Genomic DNA, 21545 nt, shown 5'->3' on the forward strand with positions numbered 1-21545 from the left:
CACTCGTAGAGGACTCCTGATAGTGTGTGTTTCCATGACGACTTCACCAACACATACGCGAGTCGTCGATATTTTGGTGTTTTTAAGGTATCTGAAGGTTTTCGGAAAATACTGCAACTACTAGATTTTCGTAATGGTAAAATTTTTATTTTCCCACTACCGATTTCAAATGGCACGGCTACTCATTGTAAGATGGTACAGTTTTCAGTAATAGTTCATAGTATTCTGGAGGTTTTTGTGTGGGGTTATTTGATTTCTGAGGTTTACACTTGAGGCACAAAACATTTTAGAAAGTGCTCTCTGTGTTCGGCAGTTTCGTTAATTACGCGGCATTACACAGGCTTTGCTGCAGGTAGCAACTTCCACGTGCTTTACAGAGGATATAGACAAAGGGGGAAAAAAATTGTACCAGCACGAAAGGTGACTGTTTGCGGACATTACTGAAAACCTATATCGCAGACGGAGTGTTCCACAACCGTAATGGAACAAAGTATTAAGCTATCCGTCGAACTAAAACATTTATTGAGAAATTCAAGGAGTAATGCAGTTGTAACGCAGTTGGTATATCCGGAAGCTTTAATAGGTATTTGTCGTGGATGTTGCAAGCTTGAAGGTGCTCTCTTAGCAGTTCGCGACCATGATACTCAGAGGTCAGAGCTACTTACTGGAAGTAATATGTCGATAGGTCTGTAGTGGTACGATTTGGTCATCATTCTCGGGTACGGGGATTATACGTAATTTCGACTCGGTAGGCTATGCGGTGCTAACGAGAGAGCGGCAGTGGCTATGCGAGGCGGCGCTGGCAGGTGGCTGGCTGGCGTGCCAAGCCGGGCCGCTTCCCAGAAGCCTATCCGCAGCGCAGCGCACGGCAGCCAACCTGACGCGCGCTAGCCGACCAGAGGCCGCGGGCCGCGGCGTGTCACTCGTGCTCCGGCCTAGCCACTGTCTCACTGCTGGCGCGGGTCAACACGATTTATCCGAGTATGTGTAACAGCGTAATGCTTTGTGAACCTGCGAGGCGCTTCAGTGGTAAACACTAGTGTGTCGTGAATGCATCCGCGGTCTCGTTGTGCCAACTGCGGTGGTCCGCGTGGCATTGACGCCCGGGGTGAAGGCCGACCGGGGCGGCGCGTCAAGGCCAGGCCAGGGGAACAGCTGGTCACATACCACGGCGGCAATTACTGCCACTGCAAAGGACCTCATCTTCGGAAAAAGTCACATTTGTCCGTTTACATCCTCAGATCTGAAAGTAAAGATAAAAACACTTTAAATAACGTGACACACAAAATTCGTCTAGTTCAAATGGTTCAAATGGCTCTGAGCACTATGGGACTTAAACAGCTGAGGTCATCAGTCCCCTAGAACTTAGAACCACTTAAACCTAACTAACCTAAGGACATCACACACATCCATTCCCGAGGCAGGATTCGAACTTGCGACCGTAGCGTTTGCGTGGTTCCAGACTGAAGCGCCTAGAACCGCTCGGCCACTCCAGCCGGCATTCGTTTAGTGCTATAAAAAAAAAGAAGATAATACCATTCTTACGCCAATGTGATGAACAACCGGACCTTGAAACGAGCTGCTAGACTCTGTACCAAATCCGAAAATAAAAATAAAAACAATTTACTACCACCGTCTGGCAGCCTTTAAAAAAGTGTGCTAAACTGTTTCTTTAAAATGAAGAGTGTAAATATTTCCGCAGGTACGGCATGTTACTTCTTTTATCGTTGTTGTTTTACTTGTGGTCTTCGTTTGGAAGATACTGTCTCCTGTGCAAGCGTCCCTCCTCATCTCTGAATAACTACTACGACCTACGACCCTTGGTCTCCTGCAATTTGAACCCCCCCCCCCACACACACACACACACACTTCCTTCCAATGCCAAATTGACCCTTCCATGATACCTTGCTTTACTCACGTTGAACCATAAGTATCTTTTCTCCTCGATCCAATATCTACTCATCAGTTGTACGATCTAATTTTCAGCATTCTTCTATAGCATCCAGTTTCGCTTCTATACAAGGCTGCACTCCAGATGAATTCCCTTCAGAAACGCTTCCTAACACGTTAATTTATATTCGATGTTAACAAATTCATATTTTTCGTAAATGCTGTCTTTGCCGTAGCCATTCTGCATTTTCTACTTCGGTCGTCGTCAGTTATTAGTTATCCAGATAAGAAAACTCGTGTACCATTTTTAATGTCTCATCTAATTCCTTCAGCATCGCCTAAATTAATTCCATTGTCCTTGTTTTGCTTTTGTTGATACCCATCTCACGACCTGTGTTCAAGACTATCCATTCCGTTCAACTACTCTTCTGTGTCCTTTGCTGTTTATGAAAGAACTACAGTGCCTTCTCCCTGATCTTTAAATTCTTCTTGGTTTCCTTTCCTGCTTGCTCAGCGAACGTGGAGGGTGCGTCGCAGTCCTTCCCTCTTCCCTTCTCGACTACAGCTACCCTTCATGTCCTTCGACTCTCGTAGTCTGGTTTCATGTATTTTATCCCTGCTACCTTTATAATTTGGAAGGTGCATTACAGCTAAAATTTTCAAAAGCTTTCTCTATGTCTACCAACGCTATAAACTTAGGTTTCCCTTTCTTCAACTTATCTTCCAAAACAACTCGGGCGGTCAGTATTGTCTCACGTGTTCCTACAATTGTTTGGAACTCAAAACTGATCTTCTCTGATGGCCACTTCTTCGTTTTTCCATTATTTTGTAAATAATTTGTGACAGTACTTTGTTATTTCCGTAATATTCACACCTGTCAGTACCTACTCTCTTTGGAATAGAAATTATTGCCGCCGAAGTGGCCGTGCGGTTAAAGGCGCTGCAGTCTGGAACCGCAAGACCGCTACGGTCGCAGGTTCGAATCCTGCCTCGGGCATGGATGTTTGTGATGTCCTTAGGTTAGTTAGGTTTAACTAGTTCTAAGTTCTAGGGGACTAATGACCTCAGCAGTTGAGTCCCATAGTGCTCAGAGCCATTTGAACCATTTGAATAGAAATTATTAATATTTGGATCTGAGCACTATGGGACTTAACTTCTGAGGTCATCAGTCCCCTAGAACTTAGAACTACTTAAACCTAACTAATCTAAGGACATCACACACATCCATGCCCGACGCAGGATTCGAACCTGCGACCGTAGCGGTCGCGCGGTTCCAGACTGTAACGCCTAGAACCTCTCGGCCTTTCCGTCCGGCTATTAATATTTCACTTAAGTCTCAGGGTATCGCACCTATCTCACTTTTTGCACGCCAGGTGGTATAATTTTGTAAGAGCTGGCTATCTCAAGGATCTCAATTATTTAGAGGGAATGTCGTCTACCCAGAGGCTTTGTTTCGACTTAGATCCTTGATTTGGGGTTTAACTTTGCCTTACACGTGGAAGGCAGATTCGAAACTGACCAGCACTGCATTGAGGTAGTCGCTCTTTTCGTCTATACAGCAATGTCACACCGTCTGCGGTGATACAGGTACTCAGGCTTAGTGAAGTTTGTACACACATGACCGGAGACGTTGTCGTGCAGAAGTTCTCTACTAGCTCGTCTAATGGATTCTAGCTAATTCTTGGCGCACACCTTCCACGGTCTCTTCATTCACATCCGTTTTAGCATTCGAAATGAATCTTCCAATTTCTCGAAGAGTTGTGGATCCAAGTTCCATTCTCCTCTTGCACGCTGGTCAACACGTGTTACAGGTTTTGACTGTGCTACCTGTAGCATACGCTGCACCTCACGTTGCGGCGTCTACCATGTTGACTGACTGCCAGGAGTACGCCTGTCTGCTGCACAGTAAACATTTGTCCACATGCGCCATATGTCAGCACCGTTCGTGAAAATCACATCTTGGAGACTGACTCTGTCGATTGCGTATTTACCCGGCAACATAAAATGTTGAGTTCTTTCGTTATAAGCATTTGTTCGTGTATAGCTCGAATATTCTGTATGTACCTCAAATACAGTTATCTTACATGTCTTGTGTGTCTATTAGACTATAGCGGAAGATGTCTGAGCTTCTAGCTATCGAGTAAGTTAAGCTTCATGCGTCGGTGATACATTTGTGCGGAGAATACTGCTCATGGTATTCCCTTTATGCCAAAGTCATTTATGTTTTGCACAATTCTTTGACTCAGTAAGAATTGGTTGACAAAAGTAAAACAATATTACCACATACATGATGTATAATTTACTGTGATTCCGTTTCTGTAATAAATGAGAGCTTACGAAAGCACAGCAATAAGAAACATTACAGGCGAAAACTTTTCATCTGGTCTCTTAAATAAACCTTGCTGCTGGAGAAGAGTGGTTTGTGTCGTAGTAAATAGTCTGTTTTAATTAGTTTGTTTTAAATGTCGTGAACGAAAACTGCTCGACAATTATAGCGTTTTTCCTTACGAGAAACGATCTTTTCCAATGCCGTCGCGCGGTGGTAGCCGCACAGTCTCGGGTGCCTTGACACGGTATGCGCGGCTCTCCCCGTCGGAGGTTCGAGTCCTCCCGCAGGCTTCTGTGTGTGTGTGTGTGTTTTGTCCTTAGTTTAAGTTATATTAAGTAATGTGTAAGCCGAGGGACCGATGACCTCAGCAGTTTGGCCCCATAGAAACCATAGATTTCCAAATTTTCGCTGCTGTTTGAGAATTAGGGATTATCAGTTTAAAGCTACTTACGACAACACTAGGCATTGGAGACCGCTGCCGTAACAGGAACTACGCAATCTGTCGCCGTCGTCGTTAATAAATTAAGTGGCAGCAGTACGAAAATTGAGGGTTATCTTAGTCATGAAAGATACATTTTTCGACGAGTTTTGCTTGTATTGCTTGCGGTTGAGGTTCCGAGACGTTCTAGTGCTCTACCTTGACAATGCCTAGGGCTAGCTGAGCTGGCTTCTGTAATACAAACTGCTGAAACAGGGCAGCGCGACGGGCTGGCAAGTTGGCCGCAGCCTCCCGGTACAGTGCGTCAGGTGTGTGTGTGTGTGTGTGTGTGTGTGTGTGTGTGTGTGTGTGTGTGTGTGTGTGTGTGTGTGTCACGGAGACTCGCTACGACGCAGATTTAAGATATCGGCGCTAAGGGGGGAGAAAAAATAAGACAGGACAATGAGCTCTTCTGGTTATGACCGCGAAGAGAAATTTTTGCTAACTCACATCTCGCGAATATCTACGAGGCTCATCCAACAGATGTCCACCGCCGAGTGGACAGCGGACAGCGCGCTGACTTGTTATGCTTGGGGGGGGGGGGGTGGGGGGGGGGACTATGATTCCCGGCTGGGTTGGAGATTTTCTCCGCCCAGGGACTCGGTGTTTGCGTCGTCTTCACCATCAATCATTTCATCCTCACTGACGCGCAAGTCGCCGACGTGGACACCAGGCCATCAGGTCTACCCGCCGGGAGGCCCTCGCTATACGACATTTCACTTCATCACGTAGATAATCTCAAAATTCTGCACTTCTGCATCTACAGGTTATATATCCCGCTTGACTTAATAAAGTGTTTGAAGGCACTATTATTGTATTACGGTTTGTTGCTCTTCGCTTCACGGATGGTCGTGAGAGCGGTGACTGTTCGCAGGCGTCTTCGCGAGCTGTTACTTACCTAATTTTCAAAAATGGTTCAAATGGCTCTGAGGACTATCGGACTTAACATCTGAGGTCATCAGTCCCCTAGAACTTAGAACTACTTAAACCCAACTAACCTAACGTCATCATACACATCCATGCCTGAGGAAGGGTTTGAAGCTGCGACCGTAGCGGTCGCGCGGTTCCAGACAGAAGCGCCTAGAACCGCTCGGCCACAGCGGGCGGCCACCTAATCGGCCACCTAATTTTATCGCCACGGTCTCTACGCAGAGAATGAAGAATATTCGTAATAGCCGCTCCGACACCAGTTCGTAGTGTTTTCTTAGCAGAAAATGCTGGCTGCTGTCTGGTGTGCGGTGTTGCAGCAGTGTAAGAATCCTGGACCCATTTGTATACTGCCCAGATGCACTTAGGACGTGGAGCACCGTGTCAAGCACTGCTGAGTGCCAAGCCGACTGTCAGAGGGACTAGCCAGTTGCAGTAGTCACGTCGGCAAACAGTGATGCGCTACTGTTACTTCTAAAGTTTAAGTTTTCCTTTGTGCACTGCTCTGCAAGCTGGCGACACTGGTATCACCATTCTGAAGTGTTAAATGACGCATTCATTTCCTCAGGCTTATTTCTAACTCGTCCCGATTATTTATTCTCGGCTGAAGCCTATACGCCACCCGCAACATTCCGAGCAACGGGCCAGAATGTGGTGCGGCGGTTGGAGCCTGCGGGGTTACAGGTTCCCGCACGATTAATGTCTACCAAACAGACCTCGGTAGAGTGGTCACACCGAGAGTATAATACGTGTCTGACCACCGTTGCCCTTAAACACGTTTCTTTCGCTGTACAAGTAAATTACGTTCAGTGACTGGCGGCGGCTGTATAAGCATTGTTTGGAGGCATTACAGGACAGTTGAATTTTCACTTGATTACTGGGACGAAGCTGTTCAGTCAGAGCGTAAATCCTAGTTGTGGACTGGAAGGAGTTTGACTTTTTTTTTTTTTTTTCAAAATGGGACTTTTCTAGCCGAAGTTCCTTTTGGAAGACTGAGAAAATTTGGCGCGATTTATAACTCCTGTACTTTGTAGACTATCCCAACCTGCACATACTTTTCACTCCATAAATTCACGTACATGTCACTTGGACATTTCAGGCTCACCATTTAGCGTTATTAGGACCTATCGAAAGTTGACGAATGGCAAAGGAACTTGTAGTGTATGAAACGGTTGACGACCGCGCCTCAAGAAAATCCGTGCAGGGCAAGCGGCAGCAGTGCGACGCGCCATGTATTCTGTCGTCCGCGGCAACGGACTACCAGCTCGCGTTCGACGACACCGTCTGCCAGGACCGCACTGTTTACGTCTTTATGGGGCCGTCGTAATCGGACCTCGGAACAACGCAAAGCAATTTCTGCGTTATCAATTGCGACTCCCTTACATCGTATCAATGGGCGTGTCCGGGATGCTTCGTGTTCGCGAGAACACCTGCTCCACGTATGTATCGCGGGAGCTGGTGGAGAGAGAATATTGCTGCGAAAATCTCCATCGGCGTCTGCGTCGGAGCTGTGATCGCTGCAAAACACAGTGTGAAAGCTGCGGACTGCCCCACTATTATTGCTGACCTCTAGCACACCTCGACCATCGTAGAATATACCAACGGACAACAGCAGCTATAGCATCGTGTCAAGAACTTCGAGGAGTTTGAAACAGATGTCCTGTCGATAAGTACCGTGCACCTGAACGCCATCGACCGAACCTGAGATTTCATTTTGCGATGTGTGTAGACATCTGATACCAGCAGCCTTTGTCGACGTCTCGAGTTTTTGTGGAGTTGGCAGCTGCTTTTCGTACCTAATATAATATTTCAGCACATGTACGTTGTCGTAACCTGGTCGGTGACTGGTGTCATTTCTTCCTCTTTTGCTGCAAGATCGACAAATCATTCACACTTCTACGCCTGATATTTTTTCAGACGAAACCTACGAAGTTTCATCTCTAGTTCGACACATGTGTTATCAGTAAAAGAACACTGGTGTGGTAAAATGGTGAAAGAGTGGGCTGTGGTTGCATACTTTTGAAACGTTTATCAGAAATGTTCGGTCCGCGTTCAGATAGGAATTACTAAAATCTTGTTATGTGACAGAGATTTTGTAACGGTGCAAGGTATCGAGTTTAAAATTTTAGATTTATCTTATTGTGCTCGGTTTAGTGATAAATTAACATTTTCGAGAGATAAAACTACCCTGAGACGTGTCCTCTTCATTATGGAAGGTTGTATATAAACACAAGGAATCCCTACAGTGAAATCAAAGCCAAAGCCCTTTGCCTACTCTCTAATGGAACAGGATAGTAGAGAACACCCGCGCCCGGGTTCCCGGGTTCGATTCCCGGCGGGGTCAGTTGTGTGATGTCCTTAGGTTAGTTAGGTTTAAGTAGTTCTAAGTTCTAGGGGACTGATGGCCATAGAAGTTAAGTCCCATAGTGCTGAGAGCCATTTTTTAGTTGAGACCGTAAACTGAAAATCTTTGTTGCTCCATACGCTTTGCCTTCGCCATATGAAATATCTCAGTGGAACGCATTGATGCAATAAAGCATTTCATTGATCTTTTTGAGCAGTAAAAACGTAACGGCCGATATTTTATAGCTAAGCCATTTGAGCTTTGACGGCAGATTTCATCTACCTAAGCCATCTGAACAGCGCCACAGGACTCTAACTGTTTAGGAAAAGACAGAATAGGTTTGCCTCAGAGTAATTAGCACTAAAATGAGTGAAATAGTTCAACGCGAATACACTGATGACCCCCTCTTTTCTTCCATTAAGCGATTATTGCAGTTGTAAGGAGTGGTGTAAGATGAAGCGCCTAACAGCAGGAGACGATGCTGAAAGTCACTGCGAACTGGAATTTTTAAAAATGGATCCTTAAATACCGTCTAGGACAGGAAAAAGACACACCACGAAGAGATTATCTGAATGGGACGGAAATAGGTAGATGTGACGTATATCTACAGACAAACGAGTTATTACAATTCCAGAAAAAGGGATGATTCGTTTAAGAAAGAGAGCTTAAGAAATTAAGCAAGGCAGTAACGTGTTGGTGCGCCTTATGCGAGCTGTTTTTCTGCTTGGAATTGATTGACAGAGTTGTTGGGCAGAATCTGACACGATATCCCTCAGGAGGACGCCCAGTTGGCGCAATGGATCGTCAAAATACCGAGGTGGTTGGAGGGCCCTACCCTTAATGCTCCATACGTTCTCAGTTGGGGAGAGATCCGGCGACATTGCTTGCAGGGTTTGGCAAGCACGAAGACAAACAATTGAAACTCCGGACGTGTGCAGGCGTGCATTATCTTGCTGAATTTAAGCCCATTATGGCTTGCCATGAAGGGCCACAAAACGGCGTAGAATATCGTAACGCTCCGCTGGAAGGGTCGCGCGGATGACCACCACACGGGTCCTGCTGTAAAAAGAAGTAGCACCCCAGATTATCGCTCCCGGTTGTGGTGCCATATGCCGAGCAACAGTCAGGCTGGTATTTCACCGCTGTCCGGTGCTTCTCCAAACATGTCTTCGTGGGTTATCGGGACTCAGTTCGAATTGGGACTCATCAAAGAAGACAATTCTGCCCCAGTCAACGAGATTCCAGGCCGAATGTGCCAGAGGCCACTACAAACGGTGCTGTTGGTGTACAGAGGTGAACGGTAGTCGGCGCAAGGGGCGACGTGAACTCAGCCCCCTTTACACACACACACACACACACACACACACACACACACACACACACGCGCGCGCGCGCGCGTTTCGTTCCGGTATAGATGTCAGGTAAACCTGGTCAGGTGAACCGGAGTGTGCGTGCGTACGAAGCTCTGCAGCTAAACAAGATTGTACAGTCGACTGGAGAAGAACAGAAACTCACCTCTTCTGTGCGCGTGTGCAGATATCCACACGAAAGCGTGTGCGCGACTCGCTTAAGGGTCCACTTGTGGTGTTAGCGATTCGTCTTCGTGTCAGCGCGTCACATGTGCTAAGTGAGCTCTGTTAGTGTTGTGCTAATTTGTAGTGTCATTTGTCTTAGAGATGGTGTTAGTTTGTCAACATAGAAAATCGTTACAAGAACACCAGTAATTAATAAGTCATTGAATTTCATGAAGCGGGAAATCGTTCGTGGAACTAAAAAACCGAGGCACAAGACAATCGCGGAGCGCGTGAAGCTGCTTGAATGAAATAAGCGGAGGAAACTTCTCGAGTCAGAGTGACTCTGACAAGGACCACGTCGTTAGGAAAGGAAGGCAGTCATCACATACTAACGTGCAGTGAAATCTCATCTCCAGACGATGTTCTGGAGCCGTCGTTGTGCTAATGTTATCTCTCTGATTGTTTTGAGAGTAAAGATGTTACCGAGAGTAATGGACTCCAATTCCGGAGATGTGAGTGTTCTCAGAATGAAGTTTCACTCCACTGTGAAGTGAAGTGTGTGTTGATTTGACACATTCTGGCAGATTAAAACTGCTCGTCATACCGGAATCTTTGCCTTTCGCAGGCAAATGGTCAACCGACTTTAAACTGTCAAGAAGATTCAGATGTGAGTGTTGCTGTCAATTCCTTATGAGTGGATAATGATTTTAACAGTTTTCTGTTTTTTATCGGCTTTCACAAGTGAAAGTAGCTTCAGTTACGAAGTCTCATCCATAGGTAGAAAATTATTATAATCCTTTGTCTCAGCGGTGTGCTCTTTTAACTGGTTGATGTAGCTGTTCTGCCTGCTTTTTCAGAAGCCAGTCCTCATACCATTTCTTGCGAGTTTCATATTTTTATCGAAAGGAACAACCGTTCTACGGTAAAAGCGTGCGCTTCAGTCTTAGCCGTGAGACAAGTCGAAGACGTGTCACGATTACTGTAGCGTGAGTGCGGACCACTTCCGTGTAGGTAAACCTAACAGGTAAGTCGGAACGTGTGTTCCCGATTCAGCCTACGAACACAAATTGTGAAGTAGATTCTTGTTACATTGCGACGAAGACCATTTAGCTGTGACGCGAACGGCATTTTGTATAGCACGTATTTGCTTGGAGAAAATTCGTGGTTGCTGTTCTGCTCAGTTGTCGGTCACTAGGCTGTAACGCAATTTCATTCCAAATATCTGTTTTAAACATTATAAGACGCATTATGGTCGCGGAAGCTCGGAGTGCGAAGAAAACCCAATCGCGAGCGGAGCGTCACCCACAGTGAGGCGCGGATGTGTACTCGCTGTGGCAGCGCCTCGACCGCATAACTTCCTATTTTTTTTTTATCTTTGCTGAGGGGCGTCGCGAGGTTGGCAGCATTGGCGCGTGAGGGGCGCTGGGTGGGTATGCGGCGGCGCTCGCGGCTGCCTGCCTGGCTGCCGGCCGCCAGTAGCAAGCGAGGCGCCGCCGTAAGAGCGTCGAGTCTGGTCGACGCCGAACGGAATTGTGAGTGCGTCTCGTGGCGTGGAGACCTGGCCGAGGAGCAGCAAGCAACCGCCGCCCCCGTAGCCGTGTCGCCGCCAGGTTGGCAGCCACCGTCTTCGATCTTCGCCTAGGTGGGTACAGCAAAACATTCTCCAGTGCCGTCTCAGCTCACCGAACGGTCGATTCGCTCGGGCATTCAGTGTGCTCGCTCCACTCACTCACCTGTAATGGCTATCTGTCGTCAACTGTCTTGCGGGCAGTAAAGGGTAGTCTTTTTCCGTGTACGGGATCGGCGCTTTAGTACGCTGAGAAATATCCGGGAGAAGATTTGCGCGACCGCTGGATACGAAATGTGGCTGTTGTAGAAGATGAGACACGGGACTGCTTCCACAACTCTTCAAAATATAGATTTGTGGCCTTTGGTGGCGTATCGATCAAATAAACGATATTGGAGGCACTGAATAATGGCAAAGAGCGTTGTAGAAGGTGCACCCGTGTAGTACGTCGAAAACTAAAGACGGTAACTGTATACGGAAGCGAGTGTCACACAGTTAATGGGGTAATCTTTTCTGTGTGACGCAAACCGCGATAATTTATTATTCGAATGAGCGGAACTGCTGGGAAAGTTTTTGTTAGAAACGAATTTACAGTAAGCCCTTTCGTACAGTGGTGTTGACTGTTATCGTGACTTATAATTATGACCACGTTTCCAGGCAAATAGGCTGTATAAAAAAATTTAACTTAAATATACACCATGCTACATATATGCAAGTTTTAACATTTTTGTATTGGCATATTTGTCTAAAGATGAGGTCTGACCTCGAAACATGTTTCACGCATATGCAATAATTTAATCACGGCATTAAAGAATTGTGGCGTTTCGTAATCTGTGAAACCATTTATGAAGTTCTGAGTAGACAGCAGAAAAATCACATGCAAATACGAAAATTTAGCTGGGTCGTCAGTGTTGTATACTTCCGAAGCATTGTCGGTTGCGTTTATTACAGTGGACGAGGATTACGTAGCTAAATTTCCCTAGCTTTAACAGCAGACGCGAAAAGTCTCGCGTTTCTTTTTTGAAACTTGCAAAAACAAGCCCAACGAGGAGATCTTCGTAGAATTTCTGTAGGACGAAGAAGACAACGAATGGGTCGCGTCGGTCTCCGGGTCGATAAGGCCACGGCGAGAGATAGGAAATTCCACGGGTGAGCGGCTCGCTTTGCCTTGTTTACAAACGGGGAGGCGCTCTGTGGCCTTTGATGTCGGCGGGTACATGTAAACAGCGAGTTGAAGAGTAAAGTATGAGCGCTTTCCAGTTGCCTTCTCTTCTTTCCTTAGCTTGTTCATTTCGTATTTAGCTTTGAGTCCACTGCGGAGCCACTATAGGCTGACCTCGGCTGGTGTTTGACCAGGCCGGAGTAGTGAACCGGCGCCCTTGTTAAAGGTGCAACGTCCGCCCTGGGAATCTAGCGTGGTATGTGGCCAGGCGCCTGCTGACCTCTCATGTATCACGAACTGACTCGCGTCATTTTGTTTTATCACAGTATCTTACTGGCATTACGTACGTGGTTTCCTAGAGTAAATTCAAGTGATGCACGTAAGTCTTAATTACTTTGCCTGCTTCTGCATCTATACTCCCCAAACCACCTTACCTATAATTTTCCCTCACCTCTTCCTTTCGCGAATGGTACGTGACTGTCGGTCTTTCATATGGGCTGTAAACTTATCTGATTTTTTCTCCATCTCGGTCATTTAGCAAGATGTATGCGGGAGAACGTAGTTATTGCCTGGAACGGGCGCTATCAGAATATTAACAGTAAGCCTCATCGCACAGCAGCGCGTTTCTCTTGTAGCGTGCGTCGAGCATCTCCGTAACGCTGTCGTGTTTCCCAGCTGGCACGTCACTAAACGCGGGTCTACTCTCCCCCCTACCCCCCCCCCCCCCTTTCTCGCCACTGTCGAGTTACTGACCTTGTTGACGGACTCGCAAGAACACCTGTATTTGCACCGCTTCGTATCAAAGTGAAGGCCTCTACGGTGTTCTTTAACTTTTGCGAACAGATGGAAATAGGATGGAGCCAAGTCGGAATTGTATGGAGGATGACTGATCACAGTGAACCCAAGGCGTCGGATTGTTACAGATGGCGCAGCGCTCGTGTGTCGTGTGGCATTGACAAGCTGAGGGAGAGGGTGCTATCTACATCTACGTGATTACTCTGCTATTCACAATAAAGTCCCTGGCATGGCAGGGCTCCATGTGTGGACGAATTCTTTGACTTCGAAACTCGATTAAGCACGCTGTTTCTCATGTACGAAATTAGTCACGTTACATACCGCCTTGTTACACGCTACAATTCGGAGCCCTGTAGCGGCAGAGGACTGCAAATATGTAGGCATGATGAATGAAAAGGTAGAATGTTAATAAAGTTTGTTTTATTTAAAAAGCTTTAAGAGATTTTACACACAAAATTCGGAGGCGTTACTTTGCAGCTGATAGTCTCTCTGACCACTCGTTTTCCGTATTCACACAACACGATTTTTCGAGGAGGAAAAGATCTTTTGACGTCATATCGATGATGGTGTTATTAGAATCGCAGCACAAGCCTGGATTGTGAAAAGAAATTGGCCTTATCGTTTTGAAAGGAGCCATCCCGGCATTTGCTGCACGGGATTTAGGGAGACAATGGAATTCATAAATTTGGATGGTCGAGTGGCGATTTGAACCACCGCCCTCCAACATGTGACCATCGTCTTAGCCACCCGGCCCGGTTCTCAAGGACATAGCTTCCCTCGTGTCTGAGCGCTTCGGTTCCCTAACACTCGAACAGCGCGCTCTTTCATGTGTCATTACGCTTCACCACGTCTCAGTTTTCCTTTACCGAGACTGCAGTTTTGTGCCATGATTTGCATTCATCACTCTCTAACGCTACCATCCGGTGTTAGATCTAATCGAATGCCAGTTTTTGTTGTGTTTATCTTCATTTATCCCGTTATCCAGCGACAAACGTGACTGAATCACGTCTATTAAATAACAGAATGTAACGCTGCGAAACGGCACGAACTATAACTAGCGCATAGGATCAATTGTACGGATTTCGAGTGCACGCCTGTCGTGTATTGCGAGTGTCGTGGACTGAGAGCGCCCACTTTGATGAAAATCTCCGTGCCGCTGAAAAAGACTAATAATTGTGTCCTTTCTGGTGGGACAAATGCGTGGATTCTGTGGCAGCACACACACAATGAAAGTAACATAGAACAGTGAATGTTACTCAACTTTGGTAACACTGGTTATGGCAGTTGTAGAATGGAAATTTAGCCTGTCAGTCCTGCGTCAACTCGGAGTAAATAATATTCTCTGGACTGAAGGAAGAAAACTAAACTTCTTTCTTGGTGTATTATTCAAAGAACAGTTCCAAACCAACAGTTCTCAGTGAAATCTCTGGCAGGCGGTCAGTCCCCATAAATGATAATTCTGTTCACTGCTGCACTTCTACTGAAGACTAACCACTGTCTATTTATCGGCCACTGTCTCATTGGACGACCTGAAGACTCGAAGACACGACCAACGTTCTACAGATACTCCCTAGCGAGACTCGGACTGACTGACTGACAACTTGCAACTGACAACTTCTGCCCGTGCACGCTGTCTGTTTTCCTGGTGGCGCTGCCGCACCAGAGGGCGTGATTCTCGAGGGCAGCGATGTTCCTGCTGCGGACAGACGTTCTGGTACCAACTGCCGTAAAATCTTCATGTGCGGTATCTCAGTAGACCACAGGGAGGATTCTGAGAAAGTGTAGCCCAATTACGAAACACTTTGCGTACGAGACGTTTGTATTAGCAATTTCCCGTAGTTCCATTTACTAGTGGGTCAGAAAAGGTAAGGACTGGATGGGTGCTAAACACCCTCCGCCATCCACTGTGAATTGGCCTCTAGAACATTTATGTAGATGTAGATATTGCTGAAGTTTACAGAAGCATGTTATCAGTAGAAAAGTCAATGTGATGGTAGTCCTGTATATATTATGGAAATCTACAGAACTATAACCAGTCTCTTGCTGAAGTACGTATAGCCGTAGTCACGGAGCGTATCTGGTCGTTGATCTTTAGTGTATTTCCGTGCATCAGCAAACTGTCTTTAAGGAGATCGTGAAAGGGCTGACCTGCTGTTTCCTTTGCGTCAGCAGCCGCGTGCGATTCTCTCCCGTATTGCGATTACTGCTTAGGTTCATGAGGAGCTCACGAATACCGATTAGTTTCATGCGGAGTAAATGCCAGACTAGCGGTACGAATCTGTCCTACAGCACTGTCGCTTCTTTCACTTCCGGTACTGATTTGTTAGCATGCAAAATGCCGAGCTACACTGTCGTCCACCCTATAACTGGTTGGATAAGTCGAGGGTTAATAATCTGCTTGTAGGTTGATGGGGCGTGGTGATGTGATATTCAGTGCCCACAGCAGAGGCCGCGGCTACGTTAAATCAGAAATGGCACCACGAAAGGAAGACGTATTAACGTTTCAGAAGAAAAAGTTAATACTGGGTTTTCTTTTCAAGTCAGTTGCTATTCTTAAGTACTAGCAGCGAGTTAGTTACATGTTCTGTTGCGTAAGTGCTGTGGAAAGAGTGTATTTATTTCTTTATGACAAAGTTCTCACCATTTACAGGTCAGTAAGTAGCACACTATCTTAAATGTAAAAGGAGCAGTCAAATGAAAACGAGACAGACTGTGTAAAGAGCATGGCGCGGACGTTTATTTGGAATCGTGAAGGAACAGTGCGAACGTTCATGGCCGTAACCACGTGTCTGACAGGCGTGCTCTACGTGACGTCAGCGAGTCGTACAGGTATGTGCTTCCGACTTCACTATTGAGGCCGGGAAAGGGGAACAGCGAGGAGTGCTGTGGTTTTTGGCTGCGAAAGGTGTGTCAGTGTCTGCTGTGTATAGTGTACGCAGTAGGCCTATGTCACGTGTGCTTGTGTCTACGAAGAATAAACGGTTTAGAGAATGTGAGGTATGATTGAAAACACCAGTCGGTCAGGACAGGCTCATCGCGGCATCACCCTTCTGTCACTGCTGAGGTAGATACTGCGGACGATGGAAGACATTTTCGGCGTATGTTGGGCATCCGTCACAGTACTACTCACGCCATCGTGACAGAGCATCTGAAGTTCCGGATAGTCGGTACGCAATGGGTTCCACACAGCCTCACGGTGGAGCGGAAGATTGTAACTGTGGATAATATCGTTTCCTGTCCCGTGTTCTTGTGGGTGACATCATGTGGTTTCGCTCCCACCGAAAAAATCCAAAGTTGTGTACGCCAGCTCGGGAAAATCGTGATGACCTTTCTCTTTGACTGGAAGGACCCGGATTAACTTTCTGGTACGCGGCGCCTCAGTTAACGTACAGAGGTACGTGGACACTCTGCAAACATTAAAGCGCGCCATCAAGGCCACACACCCAGGAACGTCGACGGACGGTATCGTTCTGTTACAGGATAATGTTCGCGCACGTGATACCTAAGTTTTGAATAAGCTGCAGAAATTTCGCTGGTAATGCGGTTACGTCCTCCGTACAGTCCGGATCTCTGCTCGTTAGATTTCCGTATTTTCGGAGCCGTTCGTAAAGAAGACATTCGTGGTTGTCAGTTTGCTTCCAAAGAAGAGGTGCACGCCTGAGTACAATTACGGTTCCGCAGGCAGCCGCAAATACTCGTATGTTTCCATAAAGGCATTGGCCGTTTGTCTCACAGTTGGGTAATTGTATGAATCGTTGCGATGATTACATTTCGAGTATTAATTTTTGTGCTACAAATAGATTTAAATTATGTAGATTGGTAATCCTGTGGGTCAGTTGCAGTTCATTTTTCTTAGACAAATTCTAAAATTAGACACACATATGCGGCGGAGAATTGGGCAATGGACAGCGATCAGCGAATGTGGGCTCCCCTGGTGCAGTTTCCACGTGCGGTCCCGCGTGCGTCACGCGTGCTGGTAAACACGCGCCTGCGTCACGCGGCGCCGGCACCTGCGCCGCTGCGCGTGCCAAGGCCCTTCTGCGAACGGCGCCGACGTCAGCGTGAGTGGCGCCGGCGGCCAAGCGACGCACAGCGCCGCCTTTGTCGCCGCCCTCCACAATGGGCCGGACCGTCAATGAACGCCGCTAGAATGGACCGGCCAGCGCGGTTTCAGTTGCTGCAGCTCCTAGGTTTGGGGTGTTTTCGCTAGTGACACGTCGCCTTCAGTCGTGGTACTTCCTTTTTCTGTTAGTCCCACGCGTTCGGAGCTACGACTGCATTTTCAGGGACTGCATTAACATTTTTGCGTGGGATATTTACATCAGAATAACATATAACAATTATCAATGCAGATAGCAAGTTTTAACGAGTAATTTGAGTCGCCTATTATGCAGTGTAAGCAACAATGTAAAAAAAATTACTATGTTTACACAAGCTTGACTTCCTTAGTCGCGCATAGAATTACGTCATTTGTGTCACGTAAATTGTTGCACACATGTGAAATCATTCCAAATGTGTGTAGATTTTTTTTTTTTCAGCGTTGCGGACGGCAAAATATTTTGTGGCCAATTGAGGGCAACCACCAATAAGTTTGTTCGCAAATATCGGCTGAGAAACTTTTCTCTTAAAACTAAAAATTGTGTTCTTTATTTGCTACCAGTTAATAATCAGAAGCAGATATGGCACAGTTCTTGAAAATGGATTTGTAGCTCCGAAACTTATTGGATTTGTAGAGGAAAATAGTGATGTGATGCGAGACGGCATATTACTGGAATCAAGAATTGAGGTATGCGCAGTGCCCGTCGTTTACCAATAATTACATTCTAATAAAGCGTTCTTTTATACCATATCAAGAGCTACAAAAAGAGAGTACAGTGTGTCCACATGAAACTTCTCTGATTTCCAAATATGACAAACAAAAACCTGAGAGACATTGGAATTTGCTGTTTGCGACATCATGTAAAGTAGTTAAAAATGTTTTGTACAAAAAATTCGTGCACTGTCAGATGGGCTTCTTTTGTAACCTGTGAAATGCCTAGACCGTACTCTGTCCCAACCCATTTGCACGTAAGCATGTCTGGTATAATAGAGGCTGTTGCATCCGCAATTCTTCCGCGGATATCTCTAAGCTCACGTACACACATGGTCTTTCACATAAACCCGTAGGAAGAAATCCTGAGGGGTTACGTGCGGAGAGCGCGTTGGCCACGTGGTTTGTGCATCACTGTGCAAGTGTTCGGTCCAGGAGGTCACGAACATACAGTCTTCAGTGCTGGCACACACTTGCTGGCTAAAAATGGGTCAAATGGCTCTGAGCACTATAGGACTTCACTTCTGAGGTCATCAGTCCCCTAGAACTTGAACTACTTAAACCTAACTAACCTAAGGACATCACACACATCCATGCCCAAGGCAGGATTCGAACCTGCGACCGTAGCGGTCGCGCGGTTCCAGACTGTAGCGCCTAGAACCGCTCGGCTACTCCGGCCGGCGCACACACTTGCTACTGGCATACAAACTGTGCCTTTGACACTAAAGTTAGTTCTTAATTACAGACTCTGGTGATGAAAGTAGATGGAACTTGTGAAATAACGTAATAAAAGAATTAATCAATCCAGACTATGTTCTCTAAGTCCGCGAATTGATTTTCTTAGGTAATATGTATTGGCTGTAATTAGTATTTGGAAGTGCGGTCAATACGGTACGCAGAACGTATGGGCCTAGATAATCAAGAACGGAGAACTATGTGCATTTTAACGAAATTCACGATCTCGAAAAGAGTACTGTAGGCTACGACAGACTACCTCTTCAAGAATATATTTAAGATACTCGGTACCCTCAACTTTTTCTCTGTACTGTTTCTTCTGATGTGAAGTTAATTGTCAAGTGAAGTGAAGTTATTGGATGACTAACACGTGACACTGTGTGGGGAGGCTTTCGCAAGCTCAGAGCCATTTGAACCTTTTTTTTATTTTTTTTATATAAATATTCGGCTCCCTTCATAGCACGGAGATAGTTTGCTATGTAATAGTACAACGTTTTTATTGTCTTGTGCGCTTCCCGCAGCTTTCTTTTCTTGTGTGCGCTGCTTGGCTTGAAAGCGTACCGACGGTAGGATGTATGCGTACACACACACACACACACACACACACACACACACACACACACACACACACACACACTAACGCGCGCGCGGAAAAGGGAACCTTGGGCTTGGCAATGTTAGGTAACCGATAACTTACGTAATAGGGCTGCGCTTATAGTGCGACAGATTTAGAGCTTACAATTAGCTTCGACCAGCGACTAGCTGCCGCCTCTGCTGGCAAATAATAGCGTTCGTACTAGGAAGCATTTCCCGCTGCGCGAAAACCACGCGTAATATACACACTTTGGCGCGTTTTTCCGCCCAAGTTGTGCTTCTCGTGGGAGGAAGATGTTTAAACTACTCCGGATTTGAGCAGCAGCATAATTGTTGGTGGGAACAGAAGTAATTATGAATATTTGGCGCTACAGTCTGGAACCGAGCGACCGCTACGGTCGCAGGTTCGAATCTGCCTCGGGCATGGATGTGTGTGATGTCAGGTTAGTTAGGTTTAACTAGTTCTAAGTTCTAGGGGACTGATGACCACAGCAGTTAAGTCCCATAGTGCTCAGAGCCATTTGAACCTTATATATATATATATATATATATATATATATATATATATATATATATATATATATATATATATTCGGCTCCCTTCGTAGCACGGAGATAGTTTGCTATGTAATAGTACAACGTTTTTATTGTCTTGTGCGCTTCATCTTCATTTACACGGATACTCTGCAAATCACATTTATGTGCCCGACAGTGGGTTCATCGAACCAGCTTCACAATAATTCTCTATTTTTCCAATTTCGTACAGCGTGTGGAAAAAACGAACACATGTTTCCTTGCGAGCTCTGATTTCCCTTATTTTATCATGTCCTGCCAGTAACACGCAGTCTTTGGTTTGCCTTTCCCACATCATTTTCTGTGTGTTCCTTGCAATTTAAGTTGTTCGTGATTGTAATTGCTAGGTAATTAGTTGAATTTACCGCCTCTAAATTAACGGATTCGTTTTAGCACTCATGTGGATGACTTGACACTTTTCGTTATTTAGGGTCAGTTGCCAATTTTTGCAACGTGCAGATATCTTTTCTAAATCGTTTTGCAATAAATATTCGAGAAATTTAATTAGACGGCACGTTAGCTTATTTAAAGGCTCTGAGCACTATGGGACTTAACATCTGAGGTCATCAGTCCCCTATAACTTTATCACTACTTAAACCTAACTAACCTAAGGACATCACACACATCCATGCCCGAGGCAGGATTCGAACCTGCGACCGTAGCAGTCGCGCGGTTCCGGACTGAAGCACCTAGAACCGCTCGGCCACCGCGGCCGGCAGCTTATTTAAAGTTTATCATCTTTATTAGATTCACTGAAATGAAAGAAATGAATTGATGGAGAGGTGATCAGATCAGTTACAAATGACAACTCGCTGTAAGCAAGAGACCCAGGTTCGAATCCCATTCTGACACAAACTTTTATTATTTTCGTCATATTCAGATTCTGGAACGGTTAATTTGTAACATGTATGGTCGATTTCACTTCCTATTATTGTCGAACGTGAGTTCTATCGATGAGAACGTAATTTACGACGGGACCTTAAACCCGAATCTCTTTTTTATGATTAAACTACGTTATAGTAATTTCAACGTGTGCAGAGCCCGTGTGCTGTCAGACGCCGCAGATTCATATCGCCAGTTATTTTTATTTTACCCGTTTCATCTTCGAAAAAGCTTGGCGAACCCGGGCAGCTGAATCAAACAACCGTCACTGACACAGAGGTCAAGAACCTCCTTAGGTGATACGTTTGTGCCCGCGACGGGTCTGGTGACACTGCGCGCGCGCACGGCCTCCTGGAGCCGCGGCCAGGTGAGGCGGCGGGCGGCCGCTATTTTTAGCGCAGGCCGCAGGAGCGAGATAAACGCCGCGCCGCTCACCGAGATTATGGGCTGTTGCGACAGGCGGCCGCGGTATATGCGGACGCTTACTCAGCGGCAACTACGCCGGCCGTGCTGACGGATCTCTTGGCTCTGGACCTAAATTTACACCTTGTGGCGGATGGCGAGAGGTGCCTCGCAATTTCTTCGTTTTCGTCGTGGTCAATTCGCGAGATGGAGAAAGTAATGCGTTTCCCGAGGAGCGTCTACAACTTCACATCTTTAACACTACATTTTAAATCTTTCCACATTGCTGCTTGGATAGTAACGTGCCAACGTTTTAGTGAACACATACAACGTAGTTTTCGTACGATATGGTTTTGTAGTACCCAAGGGAGCGAAATAAGCTTAATCGCCAATGAAATAAAGTGTTTGTTTCAAATAAAAACATTACCACCGAGGAGAAAGCCATTTCAAGAAACACATCATTTCCTCCTTACTTTTCCCTCATCCTAGCTCTTCTAAAAATTCGTATCGTGACAGATCTGTTTATTGCTCCGTTACAGATCG

At 46.0% G+C, this 21545-nt stretch overlaps 1 protein-coding gene across 4 annotated transcripts in view; it reads left to right on the forward strand.

The window, feature by feature from the left end:
* The window catches only part of LOC126253406 (histone deacetylase 5), a 662028-nt gene that overhangs the window by 434701 nt on the left and 205782 nt on the right, over positions 1-21545 (forward strand). For 2 of the 4 annotated variants that reach the window (XM_049954709.1, XM_049954710.1), the window contains exon 1: positions 10978-11124. The exons of the other annotated variants lie outside the window; for them this stretch is intronic. The gene's annotated coding sequence lies outside the window, so the exon portion shown is untranslated. Of the gene's footprint in view, positions 1-10977; positions 11125-21545 lie in introns of those variants that run through there. 4 annotated transcript variants of the gene reach the window in all.

This window comes from Schistocerca nitens, chromosome 4 (genome assembly GCF_023898315.1).
Source record: "Schistocerca nitens isolate TAMUIC-IGC-003100 chromosome 4, iqSchNite1.1, whole genome shotgun sequence".
In the NCBI taxonomy this organism is placed as follows: domain Eukaryota; kingdom Metazoa; phylum Arthropoda; class Insecta; order Orthoptera; family Acrididae; genus Schistocerca; species Schistocerca nitens.